The sequence below is a fragment of the Ceratotherium simum genome, chromosome 2 (assembly GCF_057802395.1).
Source record: "Ceratotherium simum simum isolate JZ-2026a chromosome 2, ASM5780239v1, whole genome shotgun sequence".
Lineage (NCBI taxonomy): Eukaryota > Metazoa > Chordata > Mammalia > Perissodactyla > Rhinocerotidae > Ceratotherium > Ceratotherium simum.
In genome coordinates, this window is record NC_141901.1 from 32137666 (window position 1) to 32159596 (window position 21931).

Consider the following 21931-nt stretch of genomic DNA (forward strand, 5'->3'; position numbering starts at 1 on the left):
CTGAGCTAATCACTCTCTATACGTTAGCTAGTAACACTAGGAAGTGTGTATATATAAGTATTCTGAAATTCATAAAATGTTAGACGAATATCCAAGTCACTGTTTTCTTACAACCAGACCACCAAAACAGCCTTCTAATTGGTTTCCCTGTTTGCATTCTTGTCCCCGTATACACTGTAGAGGAGACACATCAATGAGAGTAATTTCTAAAGAGAATAATCAAGTTATACCAATTTTCTCAAAACCACTCAGTGTGTTCTTGTCCCATTTAGAATTAAATTCAAGCTCACTAGATAGCCACAAGGCCCTTGGTCCTCTAGTCACGGCCTCCTTTTCTGCCTCATGTCCTCCCAATCTCTCCTTGTTCTGATGCTTCAGCCACCCCACTTCCATGAGCCCCTTAATTTTGCCTTAGTCCTCTTGCACCAGCTGATCTCTCTGCCTGACTGCCTTCTTCTCATTACTCAGGTGTTGTAGGATCCCAAAAAGGAAATCCAACTCCAGTCTCAGGAAGGCGCGGACCCACAGACACAGGAGACCGAGCTTGATGCAAACGCAAGAGGTTTATTAAGCGGAGCTCCGGGTTGACACGTATCTCTCGCAGGAGACAGAGGGGTCGACCCCGAACCTTAAGGGGCAAGCTCTTTTATAGGATTCGGAAGCATAAAGCGGGAAAAGGTTGGCGCGGTCTTACATGATTGGCTAATTTAAAACATTTAAACAGTTACATTTTATGGCGCGAATTGCTATGGCGCGAAGCAATTATCAGGTTACACACACGCGTCCCCATCTGGACCCCCTCCACCCCGACCCTCCCAAACTTATCCCTCTGGAGCACTCTCTTGTTCTCAATTCTTCCCCGAACAGTTTAGGGTGGGTCTTCCATGAATAGAGTCAGTCAGGATCGATAAACCTTCCCCCTTATACCAGGAATCCTTAGGGTGTGGAGGTGCCTGTCTCTAAGGTATTAACTTTTAAATTTTTAATATAATTTACTTCCTTCATTCCCCACTTCTTCTTTTGTCCCTAGTTCTAATCTTAGAACTTAGTTTTCGGTGTCTACTATCAGTGGCTCATTGCGTGGGAGAGCTTGGTAATGGCGTTGGAGCATCATAGCATGCACTGCATTGACCCTTTTTCTTATGAAAGCAGTAATTCTATTGAAAACACACGGTCCGAAGACCAAAAGTAGACAAAAAATCAGCAAGGGTCCTGCTAGGGAGGATAGTAAGGTCGTCATCCAGGGGGACTTAGTGAACCAGGATTCAAACCAGCTTTGTTGCGCCTCCCTGCTTCGCTGCCTCATGTCTAATCTTTTCTTTAATTTTTGCATTGAATCTCGGACTACCCCTGTGTGATCTGCATAGAAACAGCAGTCTTCTTTAAGGGCCGCACAAAGTCTTCTCTCTCTTAAAAACAGCAGATCTAATCCTCTTCTATTCTGGAGCACTACTTCAGACAGGGAGGTGAGGGACTCTTCTAATTTAGAGATGGACTGTTCTAAAGTCCTGAGGTCTTCATCTATAGCATTGCTCAAGGCAGTTAATCCCCTTTCTCCTGTGACTAAGGCTGTAGTGCCAGTCCCTACGCCCGCGGCAACTCCCAGTCCCAGGAGTACAGCCAGGGTGAGGGATACTGGTTCTCTTTTCCATAATCTGGATCTCTGGTCAAATTCATCCTCGAAACTATTGGCAGTATGATAATAAATTCTAGGCACCAACTGCACAAGCACGCAAAAATCTTGTGACGAATTAAATGCGCCAGTTGAGATGCAGGGGGTCAGGCCTGTGGAGCAAGCCCACCATCTATTGGGCCCTGGTATCAGAAAATAACCAGGTGTGGTCGGAAGGCTGACCTCAGTCTTATTACATAGAGCCTGGTAGCCCGGGGGAATTTTTCCTAAGCATAGTCCTGAACCGGTCCCCGACACATCCGTTAGGGTTAGCCGCCCTTCTTTGCCCCAAAGACAAGTCGTGTGGTCTGTGGTGTTATTATAGACCCCCATGGTGGCAATTCCTTCATAATAAGGGGGGCTGACCGCTAGGCATAGCCAGCATGCTTCAGTCATTTCAGGGTTGGAGCCATTTAAGGCGTAGTAAGCTCCCGCACTATCTTAAACAGCCTGTGTCATCTTTCCCCAGTAGGTACTGCGGGAGGTGGCGTAGATGGTGGTCGCAGAGCAGATCTGGTGACCATATCTACGGTCCCATTTAGGGTTATGGATTTTGCCTGGGGGGGTTTGGGGCTATTTAACCCTATCGGTCTGCTGGCGGGGGATTTTTGGGACAGAGGGGGCCTCTGATCGGCTAGGATCCCGTTTGGCCCTATTGGTCTGCTGGCGGGGGGTTCTATTTTTAATCTAATAGAGAAGGTCAGGCCATCATCGTATCGTTCTTTGTACAATCTTATTCCCCATGAATGACCATTCCCGATCCAGGTTTTAATTGTTTTTCCTTTCCCTGTGAACTGAATGGTTAAGGGGTGGCACCAGGTATTGCATTCTGGGCCCCAATTAGTTGTTCGCCCTCCCTTCCATGTCCACTGACTTATCTGGTGGCTGTAATTTGCTCTAACCCTGATTAAATCCCAAGAAGAGGAGGGTTTCCAATAAGTAGTCCCACTGGTTTCACATCCCCAGTTCTTACAGTAGAAGTCTTCCTTGCCCCCGCACCAGGAGTTAATTGAACGAGGTCTGTGGTAACCGGGGCACACATAAAAGGGCACTGCCTGTAGTTTAGTCCGGCGACCGGGGCCGCCGCACCCTCCGACCCGTCTCGACGACTTAGGGGGTCCCGGAGGGGGTGTGGCCCCCCCGTCGAGCCTTTCTAAGTCCCATACCTCCCCGTCCGGAGCACCAATAGCTAGTTTACAAAGGTCAGGGTATAAGTCTGGCCACCATGTCCAAGGGGGAGCAGTTTTTTGGATTGACCAGGTTATATCTCCTACCTGGGAGACGACCTGCCACGTGAGCAGTTGAGGTGCGTGGGGATTAGGATTGGACGACCTGCTCGCCGTTCCCATGATGCAAACGCAGCTTAAGAGGGTTATCAGTCTTTTCCACCTTCCAGAGATCTGCTGCATTCTGGGGTGCCTTCTTTACGTGTGTGGCGTGAACCCAAGAGGTTATACCGTCCACCTTGACTGCTGTGGGCGTAGTGAGGAGCACCATGTAGGGCCCCTTCCAACGTGGCTCTAATGACCCCGTCCGATGTCGTCTCACAAGGACAGAGTCCCCAACCTGGAATTGGTGCGGGATGAGCAGATCACCAGGCTGGTAGGCCTCTTTTAGCTGGTTCCAGATGTCGCGCCTGACGGCCTCAAGTGCTTTCAAGCGGGCTGACAAAGGTATAGAAGGTATAATGTCAGGGTCATGTATCCCTATTTGTGCCAAAGGGGGAGGGGTTCCATAGAGGATCTCAAAGGGTGTAAGTTTTAAGGGTCCCTGTGGGGTGTTCCGGGCACGGAACAGGGCAAAGGGCAGGAGGGCTGTCCAGTCACTATCGCCGGTCTCTATGGACAATTTAGTTAGGGTCTCTTTAATTGTTCTATTCATCCTTTCTACCTGGCCTGAGCTCTGGGGTCTATAAGCACAATGTAATTTCCAATTGATCCCCAGTTGACTGGCCAGTCCCTGACTTACCTGGGCAACGAATGCAGGACCATTGTCAGATCCAATTACCTTTGGGATCCCGAATCTCGGGAGGATTTCTTCCAATATCTTCTTGGCTACTACAGAGGCAGTCTCTTTTCGGGTGGGGAAAGCCTCTACCCATCTCGAGAAGGTATCTACAAATACTAGAAGATATTTATTTCCATACCGGGCCGGTTTGATTTCAGTAAAGTCTATCTCCCAGAAGGTTCCGGGCCTGTCTCCCCGGAGTCTGTGTCCAGTGCGGTATTTGGTAACTGCAGCATTTGTGAGAGCGCAAGCTCTACAATCCTTATAAATTTCTTCAGCCGCCTTTCTCAAATCTGGTACCTGGTACGGGGAGGCCTCAATAATTTTAATCAGTTTCTGAGGGCTCAAGTGGGTTAGCCAGTGTAGATGTGATAGATATTCTGCCCTTCTGCAACGGAAAGGACTTTCTCTTCTTTAGTTAGTTCCCCACCGGAGGCAGTTTTGTTGACCTTAGCTCCCTGGAGAGTCAGGACCATAGGTCCTAGTGCCGCCCGCTTGGCTTCCAAATCTGCTAAGCGGTTCCCTTGAGCTATGGGGTCGGTGCCTTTCTGATGACCTGGGCAATGGATGATTGCCACCTTTTTAGGCAAATGTATAGCCTCTAGGAGGCCCAGAATCTCTTTTTTATTTTTGATATCTTTTCCGGCCGAGGTAAGCAGCCCTCTTTGTTTATAAATAGCCCCATGAACATGGGCAGTAGCAAAGGCATACCGGCTGTCCGTGTATACATTCACAGTCTTATTCTCAGCTAACCTTAACGCCTGTGTCAGGGCGATAAGCTCAGCCTTTTGTGCAGAAGTCCCTTCCGGCAAGCTGCTTGCCCACAGAGTCTTTTTCCCGTCTACCACAGCAGCCCCAGCCATCCTCTTACCTTCTGCCATAAAGCTGCTGCCGTCGGTGTACCAATTAGGGGCCCCAGCCCATGGCTTATCCGGCAGATCGGGTCGGGTCCCCGTTTCTGATGCCAGGATGTCGCCGCATTGGTGAACAGGTATTTCATCATCCGCTTTGGGCAGTAGTGTGGCCGGGTTTAAGATGGCCGGTGGGGCAAAGGTAATTCTCTCAGTTAGGAGCAGACTTTGGTAGTGAGTCATCCGGGCGTTAGTCATCCATCGATCTGGAGGCTGTCTGATAATGCTTTCTAAGGCATGGGGGGCTACTACGGTTATCTGTTGGCCCAGAGTTAACTTATCTGCATCTTTCACCAGCTGGGCAGTGGCGGCGATCGCCCTTAAGCAGGAGGGCCATCCACTGGCTACCGGATCCAGTTTTTTTGATAGATATGCGACTGGGCGCTTCCAGGGCCCAAGGGCTTGAGTTAGGACTCCCCGGGCGATTCCCTTTCTTTCATCTACATACAAGGTGAAGGGCTTAGTCAAGTCTGGTAGGGCCAACGCGGGTGCCTCTAATAATGCCCGTTTTAGAGTCTCAAAAGCCTTCTGGTGCTCTAAAGTCCAGACAAAGTTCCCACTTTCCTTAGTCAATGGGTACAGTGGAGCAGCCAGGGTAGCAAACCCAGGGATCCACAATCGGCAGAAGCTGGCTGTCCCCAGGAATTCCCTTACCTGGCGAGCGGAGGTTGGCGCAGGAATCTGGGTCACAGTCTTTTTCCGTGCGTCGGTTAACCACCTTTGGCCGTCTTTTAGTGTGTAGCCTAAGTAGACTACTTTTTCCTGGCACAACTGTGCCTTTTTTTTCGACGCCCGGTATCCCAACTCACCCAACTCGGCCAGGAGGCGCTTGGTCCCTTCTTCACAGTCTCCCAGGGTTTCCGCCGCCAATAGTAGATCATCTACATACTGTAAAAGAGTCACTTGAGGGTTTTTAACCCTATAATCAGTCAAGTCCCTGTGGAGGGCTTCATCAAACAGGGTAGGGGAGTTTTTAAACCCTTGAGGCAGTCTCGTCCAAGTCAGTTGTCCAACGATCCCCATATCAGGGTCGCGCCACTCGAAAGCAAAAAGTAATTGGCTTTTTGGGTGAAGCCGTAGACAGAAGAATGCATCTTTCAGGTCCAAGACAGTGTACCATTTTCGTGATGGGGGGAGGGAGCTGAGTAGGTTATAAGGGTTTGGCACAGTAGGGTGTAAATCCTGCACTCTCTTATTTATCTCTCTCAAATCCTGGACCGGCCTATAATCATTAGTTCCAGGCTTTTTTACAGGCAGGAGGGGGGTGTTCCAAGGAGACTGGCAAGGAACCAGGATTCCTTGTTGGAGCAGCCTCTGGATATGGGGGCGGATTCCTTCTCTGGCCTCTTTGCTTATTGGGTATTGGCGCACCCTTATCGGGAGGGCTCCGGCCTTAAGATCTATCACGACTGGGGGAATTCTCGTAGCCGTCCCTAGTCCCCCGGTTTCAGCCCATGCCGTTGGAAATTCGATCAGCCACTTATCGGTATTGAGCCGAGCTCTAGGCTTAGGCTGCTGATGGAGCCGATATTCTTCCTCTAGCTCCAGGGCCAATATCATGGTGGTAGGTGCGGACCAGGATACTGTAGGCCGAGGTTGAGCAAAATCTATTTGAGCTTTTAGTTTGGTTAAAAGGTCTCGACCTAGCAACGGGGTCGGGCATTCAGGAATCACTAGGAAGGAATGGGACACCCTTCCTTTTCCCAAGTCCACTGTCCGGGAAGTAGTCCATGAGTATTGTTTCTGCCCAGTGGCTCCAACAACCAGAGTCTTTTTAGTTTTTAATTTCCCCAAAGGTTGCTTCAGTACTGAATATTCAGCCCCAGTATCAATCAGAAAACTCATAGGGGTCCCCTCAACAGTTAGGGTTACCCTAGGCTCGGGGAGGGAGCCCGAGCCCCGTCCCCGCTATTCTTCGTCCTCTCCTAAAGACAACACCTTGGGTGTGGCCCTTTTCTTGGGGCATTCCCTTGCCCAGTGTCCTCTCTCCTTACGATAGGCACATTGGTCCTTGTCCAAGGGTTGCCGTCTGCGTGAGCCTGGTCGTGGGGCGTTGCCCAGGTTCCCTGACTGTCTGTGATCTGGCCCTGTCGCTTTTATCACTGCAGCCAGTATTTTAGTTAGATTATTTTCCCGTCTCCTGTCTCTCCTGTCTTCCCTCTCCTCAGCCTCCCTTTTCTCTCTTTCCCACTTTTCCTCTTCACTCTCCCTTCTATGATACACCTTTTCGGCCTCCTTTATTACGTCCCGCAGGTCGTAGTCTTGCAGCCCCTCTAGTCTTTGCAATCTCCTCTTTATATCTGGAGCTGATTGTCCAATAAAGGCCATAATGACAGAGGCCTTCTGCCCATCCGAGGATGGATCAAAGGGCGTATACCTGCGATAAGCCTCCATCAATCGTTCCAGAAAAACGGAGGGGAGTTCAGTGGGTCCTTGCTGAATATCTCTTACCTTAGCCAAATTGGTAGGCCGCCTTGCGGCTCCCCGGAGACCCGCCACTAGAGCCCGGCGGTAAACGGACAGCGACTCCCTACCTTCAGCCGTGTTATAGTCCCAGTTGGGTCGGTTGTGCGGAAACCCTTCTTCCGCCTCAGCTATCGTTGCCGGCTGTCCGTTGGTGCCTCGGATGTTCTTTCTTGCTTCCTGTGTGATTCTTTCTCTCTCCTCCGTGGTGGAGAGCGCCTGTAAGAGCTGTTGACAGTCATCCCGAGTGGGCTGATGGGAAAACATTAGGGACTCTATCAGGGCGGTTAATCCGGCGGGGTTTTCTGAAAAGGGGGGATGGTTATTTTTCCAGTTATACAGATCTGAGGAAGAGAAAGGCCAGTACTGGAGGGGTGACAGCTGGTTGGGTCCCGCAGGAGCTCCGTACTCTCTTAGCGGGAGCGTCACCGTGGTATCAGGCCCGTCCGGAGTGGCTCCGCGGCGGCTTCGGGTTCCAGCGGAGGGACCCGAGCCAGTCGCCCTCCGTCCTGATTGCGATCCTGGAGCGGGGGAGGGGTAAGGGGGAGGCGAGAAAGGGGGCCATTCGGGAGGAGGCTCAATCTCAGGGTAGACCCCGAGGGGGGGGGGGGCGAAGGGGTCTCCGACTCCGCTGTTCGAGTTGATTTCGATTTCTTTCGTGTCTCCGCATCTTGTAGCGCCAGGACTCGGGGGCCTAGTTTTTCCGCTTTTACCCATGGCTTAACCCACGGGAGTGGGTTCTGCACTGGATCCTGCCACACTGTAATATATGGTCGTTGGTCAGGATGGGACCCCGGTCTCTCCTGGAAAACAATAGCCCTCACTGCGAGAATAACAGTTAGATTAAACGTCCCCTCAGGGGGCCAACCCACATTGAGGGTGGGCCACTCAGAGGTGCAAAAAGTCTACCAACGCCCTTTTTTTATTTCTACCCACAAATCGTGCGCTCTCGCTCTCACTTCAGTCCAGTGGTCTAAGGTCAAAGAGAGGGGGGTCGTCATAGTCTGTCCCATCCCGTCAAATGAGGTCCACGTAACGAACAAAAACAGAACAACGAACACCAAAAACACATTAAAACATAAACAACTTTGCCCGGTTGGTGTCTCTACAAGCCAACCGAAGGCGGTTTCAGACAGGAGGGGTTTTCGTGTCCTCCCTGGGAAAAAGAGTGCCGTTTCTTTTTCCACCTGAAAGGGGGTGGTCAGGCTTTCCTGACTCCCCTTGTCCCTTGGGGCGTCCCCCAGGGTTGCAGCCTGCAGTTCCCAGCACGTCTGCCACTGCAGCCGCTCGGTCCTCACGGCCCGAAGCGGCGGCTGCCCAGATACTGAGACCAAAACAATGCTTCGCGGCGCCGCACACACTCACACACCCAGTCACTCAGGCTTACCTCCAAGGGGTCTTCGGAGTCTGGGGTGACCGCGCCGATCCCGGACGAGCCCCCAAATGTAGGATCCCAAAAAGGAAATCCAACTCCAGTCTCAGGAAGGCGCGGACCCACAGACACAGGAGACCGAGCTTGATGCAAACGCAAGAGGTTTATTAAGCGGAGCTCCGGGTTGACACGTATCTCTCACAGGAGACAGAGGGGTCGACCGCGAACCTTAAGGGGCAAGCTCTTTTATAGGATTCGGAAGCATAAAGCGGGAAAAGGTTGGCGCGGTCTTACATGATTGGCTAATTTAAAACATTTAAACAGTTACATTTTATGGCGCGAATTGCTATGGCGCGAAGCAATTATCAGGTTACACACACGCGTCCCCATCTGGACCCCCTCCACCCCGACCCTCCCAAACTTATCCCTCTGGAGCACTCTCTTGTTCTCAACTTTCCCCGAACAGTTTAGGGCGAGTCTTCTATGAATAGAGTCAGTCAGGATCGATAAACGTTCCCCCTTATACCAGGAATCCTTAGGGTGTGGAGGTGCCTGTCTCTAAGGTATTAACTTTTAAATTTTTAATATAATTTACTTCCTTCAGTGTTACATCAAATACTACCTTTCTAGAGAAGCTTCTCCATTCATTCTCTAGACCTATGCTATCTAACACAGTAGTCATCAGCCACATGTGGCTATTGAGCACTTGAAATGTGGCTAATCTGAGTTGAAATGAGTTGCAAATGTAAGCGTAAAAAAGAAACTGGATTTTAAAGGTTTAATATGAAAAAAATAACACAAAATATCTCTTTAATACTACATTTTGTGAGCCAGCCCTGATGGCCTAGTGGTTACAGTTTGGTGTGTTCCACTTTGGTGGCCCCGGTTCGGTTCCTAGGCGTGGAACCACACCACTCATCTGTTAGTAGCCATGCTGTAGTGGCGGCTCACAAAGAGGAAGATTGGTAACAGATGTTAGCTCAGGGCGAATCTTTCCCACATGTTGAAGTGATGATACTTGACATATATTGGATTAAAGAAAACATAATATTAAAACTAATTTCACATTTTGAACTTTTAAATGGAACTACTAGTACATATGTGGCTTATATTATATATTTCTATTGGACAGCACTGATTCATACTATTGCTCTGTTTATTTTCTTCCTAGCATTTATGACTCTGAAATTATTTTACTTGTGTGTTTATTTCCTGACTCCACCACAGACATGAAAGCTCCAGGAGGGCTGGAACTTTGCTGTGTTCACTGCTATATTTCTAGCACCAGAATAGTGACTGGCAGATAGTGGATGCCAAGTAAGATTCATGGATGATTAATGAGTAAAGTAATGGGGATCTTTCTTCATCAACTCTTCTCTCCTTTCAATGGATTCTGTTCAATTGAGTCCTGGTGTCTTCAGACTAATAATAATCCTTTTATATTATGACACTACTATTTACCTAGACTGAGAATCAGCAAAGTTTTTCCATAAAGGACGAAGTAATGAACATTTTAGGCTTGTAGGTCAGATTGTCACTGTCACGACCACTCATAACTGCATCTATGGAGTGAGTGCAGTCACAGACAATATGTAAACAAATGAACATGGATTTCTTCCCAATAAAACTTTACAAAAACTGATGATGGGCTGGATTTGGTGCATGGGCAGTAGTTTTTGTCCTTTCATTTAGACAGTCCAATGATAACATTTTGACCACAAGCACTTTTGAATCAATTAACATATACATATTGAGCACTTGTCATATATAGTGCCATGGGAAGCACAAAAATGAGAAAGATATGTTCCCAATCTTCAAATGCTTATATATTAGCTACAGAAACCAGATATGTAAATATTTATATAAAATTCTTAATAAATGTATAGATATTGACGTCATATCCAAAAAGCCATACATTAAGTGTGATGACTCTTTCCATACCCTGATATATTGGGAATACTGAGTCAGATGTGGAAAAGCTATAGAATTTGGACATTCAACTAGCAAAGGAAAGACATCTCTTCAACCTAAGTGCTATGGAGAAACAACAGTTTATTCTCTTGCACAACAGTAAAAGAAGGCCTGGGTTCTGCTGAAATCTTTTGAAAAGACTACATCTTTGTGCAGACTGAGTACACAGACAAAAATTCTCTAAGACGTTTAGCATAAATTTTTAAGTCTTCAGGAGAAATTCTTTCCTAAAACATCTAAGTTGGACCTTTTCTGCTTTCTATAAGGCCAATTTAATATTTCCTTACAAAGCATGGAGTAGGGAAGGCAAGTCTAACACCATTTGAATTTGATTGACCTAATGAACTAGGTTAAGTAAGTAACAAGATTATGATTTTAATATTTTAAACTTAGATCTCAAGGAATCATGATGTATCTTCAGCTTCTCCAACATGTAAAATTACCCCGAATTTTCTAATAGATCCTAATGAGTATAAGCGCTTTCCAGATAGAACTGTAAATTCTCTAAAGAACAGGTAAGATCTCACTATTTTAGAACCTATAGTTCATTTCATAATCTTACTGAATTAGTCACCTAGTTGTTGAATATAGTCACCTATTCCCCAGGTAAGATCTTGCTTAACTTGGTGGTTTCAGCTTCCTGCACACACTCTTTCCCTCAGTTAGGAGGATGGGAGTGAGAAGAGGGAAGATCTACAGCTTAAAGCCAACCTTACCGTTAGCCAAATTTGCTTTCATTGTCTATTAATGTGCAAAGCCTATCTCTCTCTCCTTTCCTCTCCAACTCATTCTCTTTTATTATCCATCTAGCTGCTGATGCAGCATCACTCCTGCGGTTTTTCCAGGAAAGAAAGGTGATTACCAGCTGAATGACAATTGGGTTAAACAAGTCCGCATTGGAGAGCCAGCTGCTGAAATTTGACGTTATAACTACCACTTACAGTGGCATTTCTGGAGAAGAACTTACATATAATCATTGAAGTCACATCCTCTAGTGCATGTCTACACACGAAGGACAAAGGGATGAAAAGCAGGGAGGAGGGAGAGATGAATGAATAATAACATTCGTATAGTGCTTTACAGTTTTCAGAGTACTTAATATACATTAACGTATACAGTATGATTTGGATAAAATACTGTGAGAGGGTACCCCCACTCATATATAAATTACTTCCATATATAATCACCCAGTTACACCGAATATTCTCTGTTGGAATGACCAAAATGGGAGATTAAGATGGAAACTCCGTGAACAAAAGACGGAGAATAGTAATTATTTTTTAAGGCAAATGACGTGCACCAAAGCCACATCGCTAGTCTGTGGGAAGCTGGGACCAGGATCAAGGACTGCACTTCTGAGTTTCTGTCCCATAAACTTTTCTCCCTAGAATTTAGGATTAAATTCTGGGGGTAGAGGAAACTAGGCAGATTTGTATATAAGCTGGATATATTAGCAGAGGATAGACAACAATCAAACTGAGAGGAATATCCCTTATTCAATTATCCTGCTCGACCAACAGAACCTAATTCTCTATGTGGCATTAATCCTAATCATATATTCTCTTTTTTTTTTTTTTTTTTTAAATCAAACTTGGAATTGTAAACCACAAGAATTTAAGAGAGGCCTGCCTCCCTCACCCTGATGTCCAATCACCATTTTGAACTTTGGCAGAAAGAAGGAAAGAAAAGTAGAGCAATCAGAAAGAGAAGGAGGAAGGAGAGGAGAAAAGGAAAGTGGAGACTTCCTAGTTGTTAGAACCTGCTAGAGTTTGGAGAGTAGAATTACGGTGCAAAAGATAACCCGGGTTTCTCTTCCATTCCTGTCCCTCTTCCGTCTCAAAGACTTAACATTTTCATGTTTCTTTTCTCCCCCTGCTTTCTTCAGCTATTGCTGGTTTTCATTCTCTGTTTATATCTTTTGCTCACGTCCTTAGACCTGCCAAGGACTGCACAGGTACTTTTAACTCCCTTCTCAAACCGCCCTCTCCACGCCTTTCCCTGTTCTCCTCACCCTACCCCCAAGGCCATGGTGGCAGGGGCGGATGGAACCAGCCTAAGGTTTAATTGAGTTCCACATTAATTCCCAATTTGTAAATCACAGGGTTTGACTGGGCGAGGCTTCTAAATGCTCTGACCATTTTGGGGTCAGCAAACGCCTTTCCCTACCACCTACACAAAGTCCTTGTCCAGGAAAGTAATCAGGCCGTTACAAGAAGTAATTTCAAATCCTCCGTGGGGTCTTTGTATAGCTAGGAGAACAGCCAATTAAGAGGTACATGGCCCGGCAGAGTCCTAGTCCTCACTCTGTTGGGCCCAGCAGGGCACAACATATAGCAGGAAGAGTGTGAATGAATGAAATCAACGTTGCTTTATTTGAGAACGGAAAATACCAGCATGGCAGTGCGAGACGAAGCCTTGCAAATTGTAGGTTAATTTGGAAAATATTTCTCTTCTGCTTTTAGTATTAGGTGAGTGCTTCTGAAGCGAAGAGTTTCTGAGGACTACCTAAGGAATGTTTAGTACACACATGGAATAACAATTTTAGAAAATGTTTTTTAAAATGATTTAAGACAATTTTCAAATTAGCAAAAATAAAACAGTACTTGAATGTTAAATTTTGTTTCATATGAGTGTTAAGTGTTTATTTAACAACAAAAATATATTGAGGACCTGCTATGTGCCAGACACAGCTCTAAGTGCTAGAGATAGAGTCGTGAACAAAACAGTCCCTGCTCCACGGTGCTTAGTAGGGGGTTTATGGACAGACACAGTGAGGAGTGTAAGAGAAGAGAATCGTAAGCTGATCTGAGTCAGTTTGGTCATGTGCGATATTTAAGTTATCCACAGTAGATCATTATATCCACTGAAGCAGTCTAAATTTGTGAGAGAAGAGCTATTTTCTCACAACCTCACAACAAAATGTCTGGTTGTAATGAACAAAGATCTCAGACCAAATTCTGTAACACACATTTATTGGCCAAACATTCTTTGGCAAGAGGCACAAAATACTGCATAGACTTATCTAGGCGCATGCAATGAAGTCAAGCTCTCACGTGCTTTAAGAAAAATTAACTCTAGGTAGAAATGGCAACTTTTCCAAGGAAGGAGGCAGGATTCTATGCGCTATAGTTAGAATCTTGCAATTAGATATTCTAGATTACTGGCTGGACAGAGACCTCTTAGGGATTCAACCTCAGGGAGCCCATCCCTAAGAGCTGCAGAATATAGGCCTCGGAGGAATATTTACACACAAGGGTAGGGAGAATCTCTAAGCTGTTTAAGCCAATCTTTGTATGTTAAATGCTTTAATTTCACAAAAGACAGCCCATTTCTAACATCATCCTGCTAATTAATAGGTTGCTAGTTTTACCTATAAAAATCAAATTTGACATCTGGTATGCTAATCAGAAAATGTTGGTTGCCCGATGAGACACGGATAACAGAAAAGAGAAAAGCTTGCAATGGCCAGATCTGGAATGACGTTCTGACTGATAAAATGCTGGTTGACCATGCCGGGACTGTAAATTCTTGATAGTATGTTAGCTGTTAGCGGACCACTCTCAAAATTCAAACTTAACCTAATTACAATGTTTTTATAGTCCTACTGATTATATTTAACATTCTATAGTAAATTATAGATCTCAAAAAAGGTAGATGGAGAGGCCACTAAGAAGAGTTTCAGGTTTTGGCCTGAGCAATGAAATAGACTTGCAATTTACTGAGAAGATACAACTTAAGGGAGGTATAATTTTGGGGAGAAAATCCGAAGTTCATTGAAATGGCTATCGAACATCAAGTGGAGATGTTGAGTAGGAAGTTAAACAAACAAGTCTAGAGCTCACAGGAGAACTAAGACTAGAGATATGATTTGGGAATTATCAGACTCTTCATGGTAATTAGAGTCATAAAACTGATGAAATCACTTAAGGAGTGGTATAGATAGAAAAAAGAAGAGGTTCTGGGAACCCAGCCTTGGGGGCACTTCAGCACTGAGTGGTCAGGATAATAATGACGACTGTGATGATGAAAAAGCTAACACGTACATAGTGCTTACCTTGTACAGACAGTATTTAAGCACTTTAAATATATTAGTTCATTTAATCCTCAAAACATTCTCATGAGTCAGATACTATTATTAATCTGGTTTACAAATGAGGAAACTCAGAAAGCTTAAGTAATTCACACAAAGTCACAGTTAATAAGGACAAACCAACAAAGGAGGCAGAGAGGGAGCAGCCAGTAAGAGAGGAAGAGAGCCAAGACAGTGATATCATGGGGCCACACACATGAAGAGAGTGATTCATGAAGGCAGGGAAAATCTACTGTCAAGTGGTTTTAGGTCAACTTAAAATAATTTGGAGTCATGGCCATTGGTGACCTTCCTAAGAACCATTTTATTGGAGTGGAGTGATAAAAGCCTAGTTGGAGTTGATTGAAGAAAGAATGAGAAGAACAAAAATAAGATTGAAAATATAGAAAATAATTTTTAAGGAGTTTGCTGTAGAGGGGGGTAAAAAAAATAAGGCAATACATAAATATAGAAGTGGCATATTTGTATACTGATGAGAATGACTAAGTAGAGTGGAAAATTTAGATGGCATATGGTAGAAAACTGAAGAGTAGTGATATTTTAGAAGTAGGTTGAGGTCCAGATAATATATGGAGGAACTGGTTTTTAGATAGGACTGGGAAAGTTTAGGCATTTAATGGTTGGGGAGGCAAGGTATTACATAGGTACAAAAGTAGATTATTTGGTACATTTGGTGGTGGGAGTGCAGAAGTTCTCATTTCAATTGCTTCCATTTTCTCAGAAGTGTTCTTTACTGGCAAGCTGAAAAAAAAAAAGGGGTGTATTATTTTGATCATATTCACATTTCACTGTTTCCTTCAGTAGTAAATTAGGATAATGAGTCATAGATTCACCAACAAGTAGTCTCGGGGAATAAAGTTGTGTCAGTTGGCCTTCCAGTATATCTGCTTTTATTTGCATACCTATTTTCCTGCTAGTATTGATCACAATGTACCATTTTCAGTTTATATCACATCTCACAAAGTAATCACAAACACCGTATTGCATGTATCATGGCTCCTTAGTGATTTACAAAATTGTCTCCTAATCCTTCTCCCTCACTAGATACACGTCAGGAGCTGTTTCAGATTCTGCACACCTGTCATTTCATCCACATATAAAGCAAAATACCTGCCTCCAGACATAAATGATAGCATTTGCTTTTTCACTTTCTGCCATTGATGTTTAGTAATGTCCAGATGGTGTCTTTCGATTTCAAAATTGCTAATGCTTTATTCTGAGTTATCTCTAAGGAATCCCTTTGTCATTAATGCTGCACAAGTTTCGCAGTAAGAGCATGACCTGAACCCACATGGGGTAATGCACTGATCCAAGAGGTGTCACTTTGAATCATACATCTGGAATTTTCTTCTTTTCCTTGTTTTTGATAATAAAAGATTCTTTCCTTTTTTACTGGAAAGCATTATTTTAATTTTGTTTGGGGGAAAACAATCAATTACTTTACTAGAAAGGCCACTATGCTTCATTCTGTAACAATGCAAAAACTTCAGTGACTTCATGCTACTGATTGAGAATAACATACAAGGCATCGGAGGCTAAAGGTGAATGTATCAGCAGTCCAATAAGATCTGGTTTTCAGAAATTCATCCTCAGACTTTTGTTTGCTCTTTTATTTTGAAGCCTCTTGGTAAAAGCACCCCACTCACAGATGTACTTCTTCCAGCACATACTGAAGATCAGCACATAATTATGGCTTCCAGTATTTATTGTTACTACTTTTATCAATCTTGCATGTTTGCAAAAGCCACTCTTGAGACTTTGCCCATTTTTGAGAATTTTTGACACAATGCACCACAAAACAATTGCAATTTTAACAGAAATGAGCATTAACATGGAAATACAAAGAAGATATGTTGGCTGAAATGAACTGTATCCTGTTAACTGAACGTCAATGGGGTTGAACTTCCTGATGCAGCCCCTAAACTCATGTTCAGACTCTTAAAAAATACATCTGTTTTAAGAAAGCAACCAAATTTCTTTGAAAATCATAATTTTGCATTTCTAATTTGTGAAATGTAAGTGAAGAAAATTGTTTAATTGCTTATTTTTTTCCATCTGTTAAACTTCAGGCCACATTCTGGAGGCCATCAGTGATCAGGAGACACACTTTGTGAAGCACTAGTTTACGGTAAATATCTCACAGTTATTGCTTGTCCTTGTGAGGGGTGTGTGTGTGTGTGTGTGTGTGTGTGTGTAAATGGCATATATAAACAGAAGCTGCTCCTCTGCCCCCCAACCCCCATTACCTACTATTTTTCTCTGTGCTCACTGTGCTCTAGCCACACTAGCCTCCTAGAACATTCTGGGAATTCTCCCGTCTCAGTGTCCTTGCAATTTCATTCACTCAGCCTGAAATACACATCTCCCCCTATATTTTGTGTCTTAATTCAAATGTCATCTTCTCAGTATTGTCTTTCTCAAGTTCTCATTTTAAAAATTGTATCCTCCTCTCCCTTCCATGTTCACCAGGCTTCTTTCTTGTTTTGTTTCACTCCATAGAACTTATTTCCATCTGATCTACTACATATTTGGTTTATTTGTTTATTGTCCATCTATCCCATTACAACATGAGCTCCAAGGATTGGATTTTCATGTCTTCTTCACTGTTACATCAGTAAGGCATGCATCATTATTCAGCACATAGTAAGTTCTTAATAAATATTGGTTGAATGAATAATGGAACTTATTGATGGAGGCAGAAGGATGGATCTTGGAATATGCCCAACCTTGGTGAGCAGGAGGTAGCACTCTCCAAAGTGGCTGGAGATGTGCATGGTGAAAGTCAGAAGATGAAGACAACAGGAAGGTGCTTTTTTTCAGAGCAAATTACAGACCAGAAGGCAAGTTTTGTAACTGAACTGTGCACATGAAGCATTTAACCTTGGGCACTGTCCCCTTAGACTATAAATGTTATATATGACTTGCCAGTTTTACTGTCTTGTTTCATATGATGTAATTCCCGTTAGTTTTACGCAAACACAGTAAAGTCAATAAACCCAAACTCAGTTGCTGGTTGTTTGAAGGAAAACACCCTGTCTACCTCCACAGAGCTCAATGTAGAAGGGGCAGATTGGTGTCCGAGGAGAGTGTGTGCTGTGGTCTCCAGGCCATGAGTGCAGTTAAGTGAATGGTGCCCACAGCAGGGCATCAGAGCAGTGATCAATGTCACAGCCTGGGAGCAGACACGAGGCAGTCCTCCCTTATTCCTAAACATACTGCAGATCTTCCTCAACTTATGATGCAGTTATGGCCTGACAAGCACACTGTAAGTTGAAAATATTGTAAGTCAAAAATGCATTTAATATACCTAATCTACCGAGCATGATAGCTTAGCCTAGTCTACCTTAAACACAGTCAGAACACTTACATTAGCCTACAGTTAAGCCAAATCATCTAACACAAGACTATTTTATAATAAAATGTTGACTATCTCATGTAATTTATTAAATACCATGCTGAAAGTGAAAAACAGAGTGGTTCTCGGTACAGAATGGTTGTAAGTGTATAGGTTGTTTACCTCGTGATCACGTGGCTGACTGGGGGCTGTGGCTTGTTGCTGAGCATCACCTCATATCACTAGCCTGATGACAGATCAAAATGCAAAACTGGAAGTAGAGTTTCTACTGAATGCGTATTTCTTTCACACCATCATGAAGTCAAAAATTTGTAGGTCGAACCATGGTAAGTCAGGGACCATCTGTATTTGGAAGTGATCCTTATGGGGAAGGGAAAAAATTGATACTCAAGATACATGTAGGTACAGAAACTAACCTTCAAAAAATAAAATGACTTGTTAAGTTTCCTTGGTCTTTTAAATCTTGGTCTGGCGCTTGTTCTACAATTCCAGGCTACTCTTTGTATTCAACTCATCTTAACTCAAGCATTTATGGACTCCAAGTCCCTAATCTATAATACAGGCTCAAAAATTCTTACATTTTAACTTATCTCAATTTGTGTGTCTTCCAATACTCTTGACTGTCTGGATTTTACATGAGTTTTAGAGCTTACTGAATCTAAATTTTAGTAATTGTTAACAGTGGCTCTGCTTTCATCTACTTGGAATTTACCAATAACCCTAGTAAAAAGCAATTAAGAAAGGAAATGCTATACCAAAAAAATTTCTGTGATCTGTGCAGATTGTTCTTTTTTTTCCTATCCACAATTCCACAGCCAACAAGAAAATATTCCCCTAAAGGAAACCAGACTGATATGGGTATTTTTCACTCCTCCCTAATGTCTATATTTTCTAAACCCATTTCATGTTTTCAGAAATGAGAAAAGGAAAAAAAGTTTATATTGGTTTGAAATAATGTGCGTGATTTTGTCATTTAAAAATGAAAACAACCCTGGTTCTTCCAAAGACTCTGTACCCAACCTTTGTTCAGCTCCAACCAGCAGAGCCCAAAGGCTGGACAAGGCTAGCTTTGGAAATATTGTCCGGCTTGGTGAAGTCACACAATATTGCAAATGTTCCATTGGCGTGTTGTTTCTTTCCTCTACAATAATTGCTTTTCTTTTAGATTTCAGTGTTTCCCTTTTGTGTTTACGATAACAGAGGGATGCTTTATTGCATTTCACCAGGCCGGTTGCCATGGTGATCAGCAGTTGCTGTATGCTGTAAAAATAACCCTCCTTCCTTGATAGATTTCACTTGAGTGAAAATAACCCTTAAAAATAGGTTGAAATTTACATACTAACTCTTCCAGCAGGTTCAATGGGGAAAAAAGAATGAATTACATTGTGATTTGACAAGCTATTAGGCTAGGGGCAACTGGATGAGGTTTGAGGAGAGAAGTCTGCTGTAGGCCAGTGTGGGACCCACCAAATTTCAGTATAAAACCATCAAATTTTATTGTCTTTCCTTATTAATGTTGTATGATGGCTAAAAAGGTATTTAAGAAAAAATTAAAATTTCTGTGGGCATTGGGGATTCAAGAGCTGGTGGCTCAGGGATTGTATTATGGATTAGTCTAGACCAGATCATTGTTCCTCAAACTGTGTTCTAGAGGACACTGTTCCAAAAATTGTGAATGGGATACTATTCTAGAACATGTTAATAAAGTACTCTGTGATCAAATGTATTTGAGAAACATAACATACTGTTTTCATAACACATGTTATCATGTTGATGTGTCTGAGACGTTCTAAAGTAAAAATCCACTTATCTATATTTTTTAATAGACATTCTAATTTTATTTAAGCATGAATATCCTATGAATAACAATTACAAGAATCCCATTTTGGGAAACTTTTCAGATCCTTTAAATTCTTCTTTTGTATGGTTCTAAATGATTTCATGAAGATGGCTTTGCAGACTGGAGGATCTTCTACCAACTTTTTTTGCCATGTTTTTGCTTAGGAAAACGAAGAAGAAAAAAACCCAGGATATGTGGTAGTGGTAAAGTTGGTATAGATAAACTGGGTAATGATATACAGGGAAAATATACATTATGGTTTAGTCTCACAGGAATGAACAGATCGTACAGTCAAATGTGTTTCAGAACAAAATCAGAATTGTCTTACACACCTACTTTAGTAGTCTGAGGTGAATTAAGATACTAAATATCAGCAACATATGCCCTTAAATAATTCTTGACTCTTAAAGAAGCTTGTCTAAAGGGTTTTTAGTTATACACACCTATAATATCTGTATCTCCCTCCAAAATATTGACCCTATAGCTAATATGTTATTATTTTTTCCTGGTTACCTTTCCACATCTGGGATCATCTCCTAGTTCATGTGTTTCACATCATTATTGCTTGTAACATGTTTTTCCCAAACGTAAGTCAAAGTCTAATGATTTCTTTTTCTATCTACCTCCCAAGGATTTCTGGAGACTAATTTGTCACTTTCTGAGATGCTAGCCAAAGCTCTTAACTCTAGGTAGGTTGTAATCTTCTTATACAGCCAGTGTATTCCTCTTATTTCTCAGTTTATTGATCTGAAGACATCAATTTTTACCAGTATTCCTAAAACTTTCCAAACAACTCGAGAGCTCTTACCTCTTACCCTCACTCTTTTGGAAGACGGGGCCATAGCCTGATCATACGTGTACCCTTGTGCTTGTTTTCTAAGTATCTAAAGATAGCAATATATCATGACATTTTAGACATATACACATTTACAAATGTATGTGAGCTCACACATACAACATATATTGAATTCAGTTCTCAGTGGTGGAAAAGAAAAATTTCTTTCCCTTTAACATTGACCCCTTACCTCACACCATACACAAAAATTAGCTTGAGATGAATCGGATAAATCTCTAAGATAACACAAGTGAATTTCTTTGAAACCTTGAATGAGGCAAAGCATTCTTAGAGAGGACATAAGAAACAATAGCCACAAAAAGAAAAAAAAAACATAAATTGAACATCAAAACTAAAAAATTCTGTCTATCAAAGGACATAATTAAGAAAAAGAATAAAGAAGCCACAGACTGGGCAATATATCTGCAATACATATATATGACAATGGGCACATGTTTAGAATATATAAGAACTCTTACAAATCAACAATAAAAAGACAAACAAGACAAACAACCTATTAAAAATTGGCAAAAGGCTTGTACATATACTTTATGAAAGAGGATAGAGGTATGGCCAATAAGCATGTGAAATGGTCCTCAACATCATTATTAATCAAGAAAATACAAACTAAAACCTTAATGAGATACCATTTCACACTCATTAAAATGACTAAAATTAAAAAGTCTAACGAACTCAATTGTTGACAAAGAGGCAGAACTACTGGAACCCTTACATACTGTTGATGGGATTTTGAAATAGCTTCCCACCTGGAAAACTCTTTGGCAGTTTCTTCTACAGTTGAACACATATTTAGCCTATGGCCCAGAAATTGCACTGCCAAGAGGAATATAAATATATGTACACAAAAAGAGTTGAGCAAGGATTTTCGTATCAGATTTACTCACTATAGTAAAAAATTGAAGCAACCCCTATATCCATCAACTGCTGAATGTTGGACAAATTATGGGGTCTATGTACAGTGGAATATTACCCAGCAGTAAAGAGACTTGAACTACTGATACATGCACTAGTGTGAATGAATTGCGAACACACCATGTTGAGTGAATGAAACCAGGCATAAAAGAATACATACTGAATGATTTCATTTATGTTAAGTCATAGAATAGGCAAACCTGGGCTTGGGGGAGAGAAATCAGAACAGTGATTGTCTCTGAGAGAAGAGGCTTTGAAGGGAAAGTGAACTTTCTGGAATAATGAAAATGTTCTGTATTTAATTGAGGTAGTGATTACATGAACACATACATTTTTTCAAACTCATCAAACTGTATACTTAAAATCAGTGCATTTTACTCCATATAAATTGTACCCCTATTTAAAAATATTAAAGTAGAAAATAATGGAAGAAAAAAAGTCTTTGATTTTTTAATTTTGTATTTCATTCAATAGTCTGGACT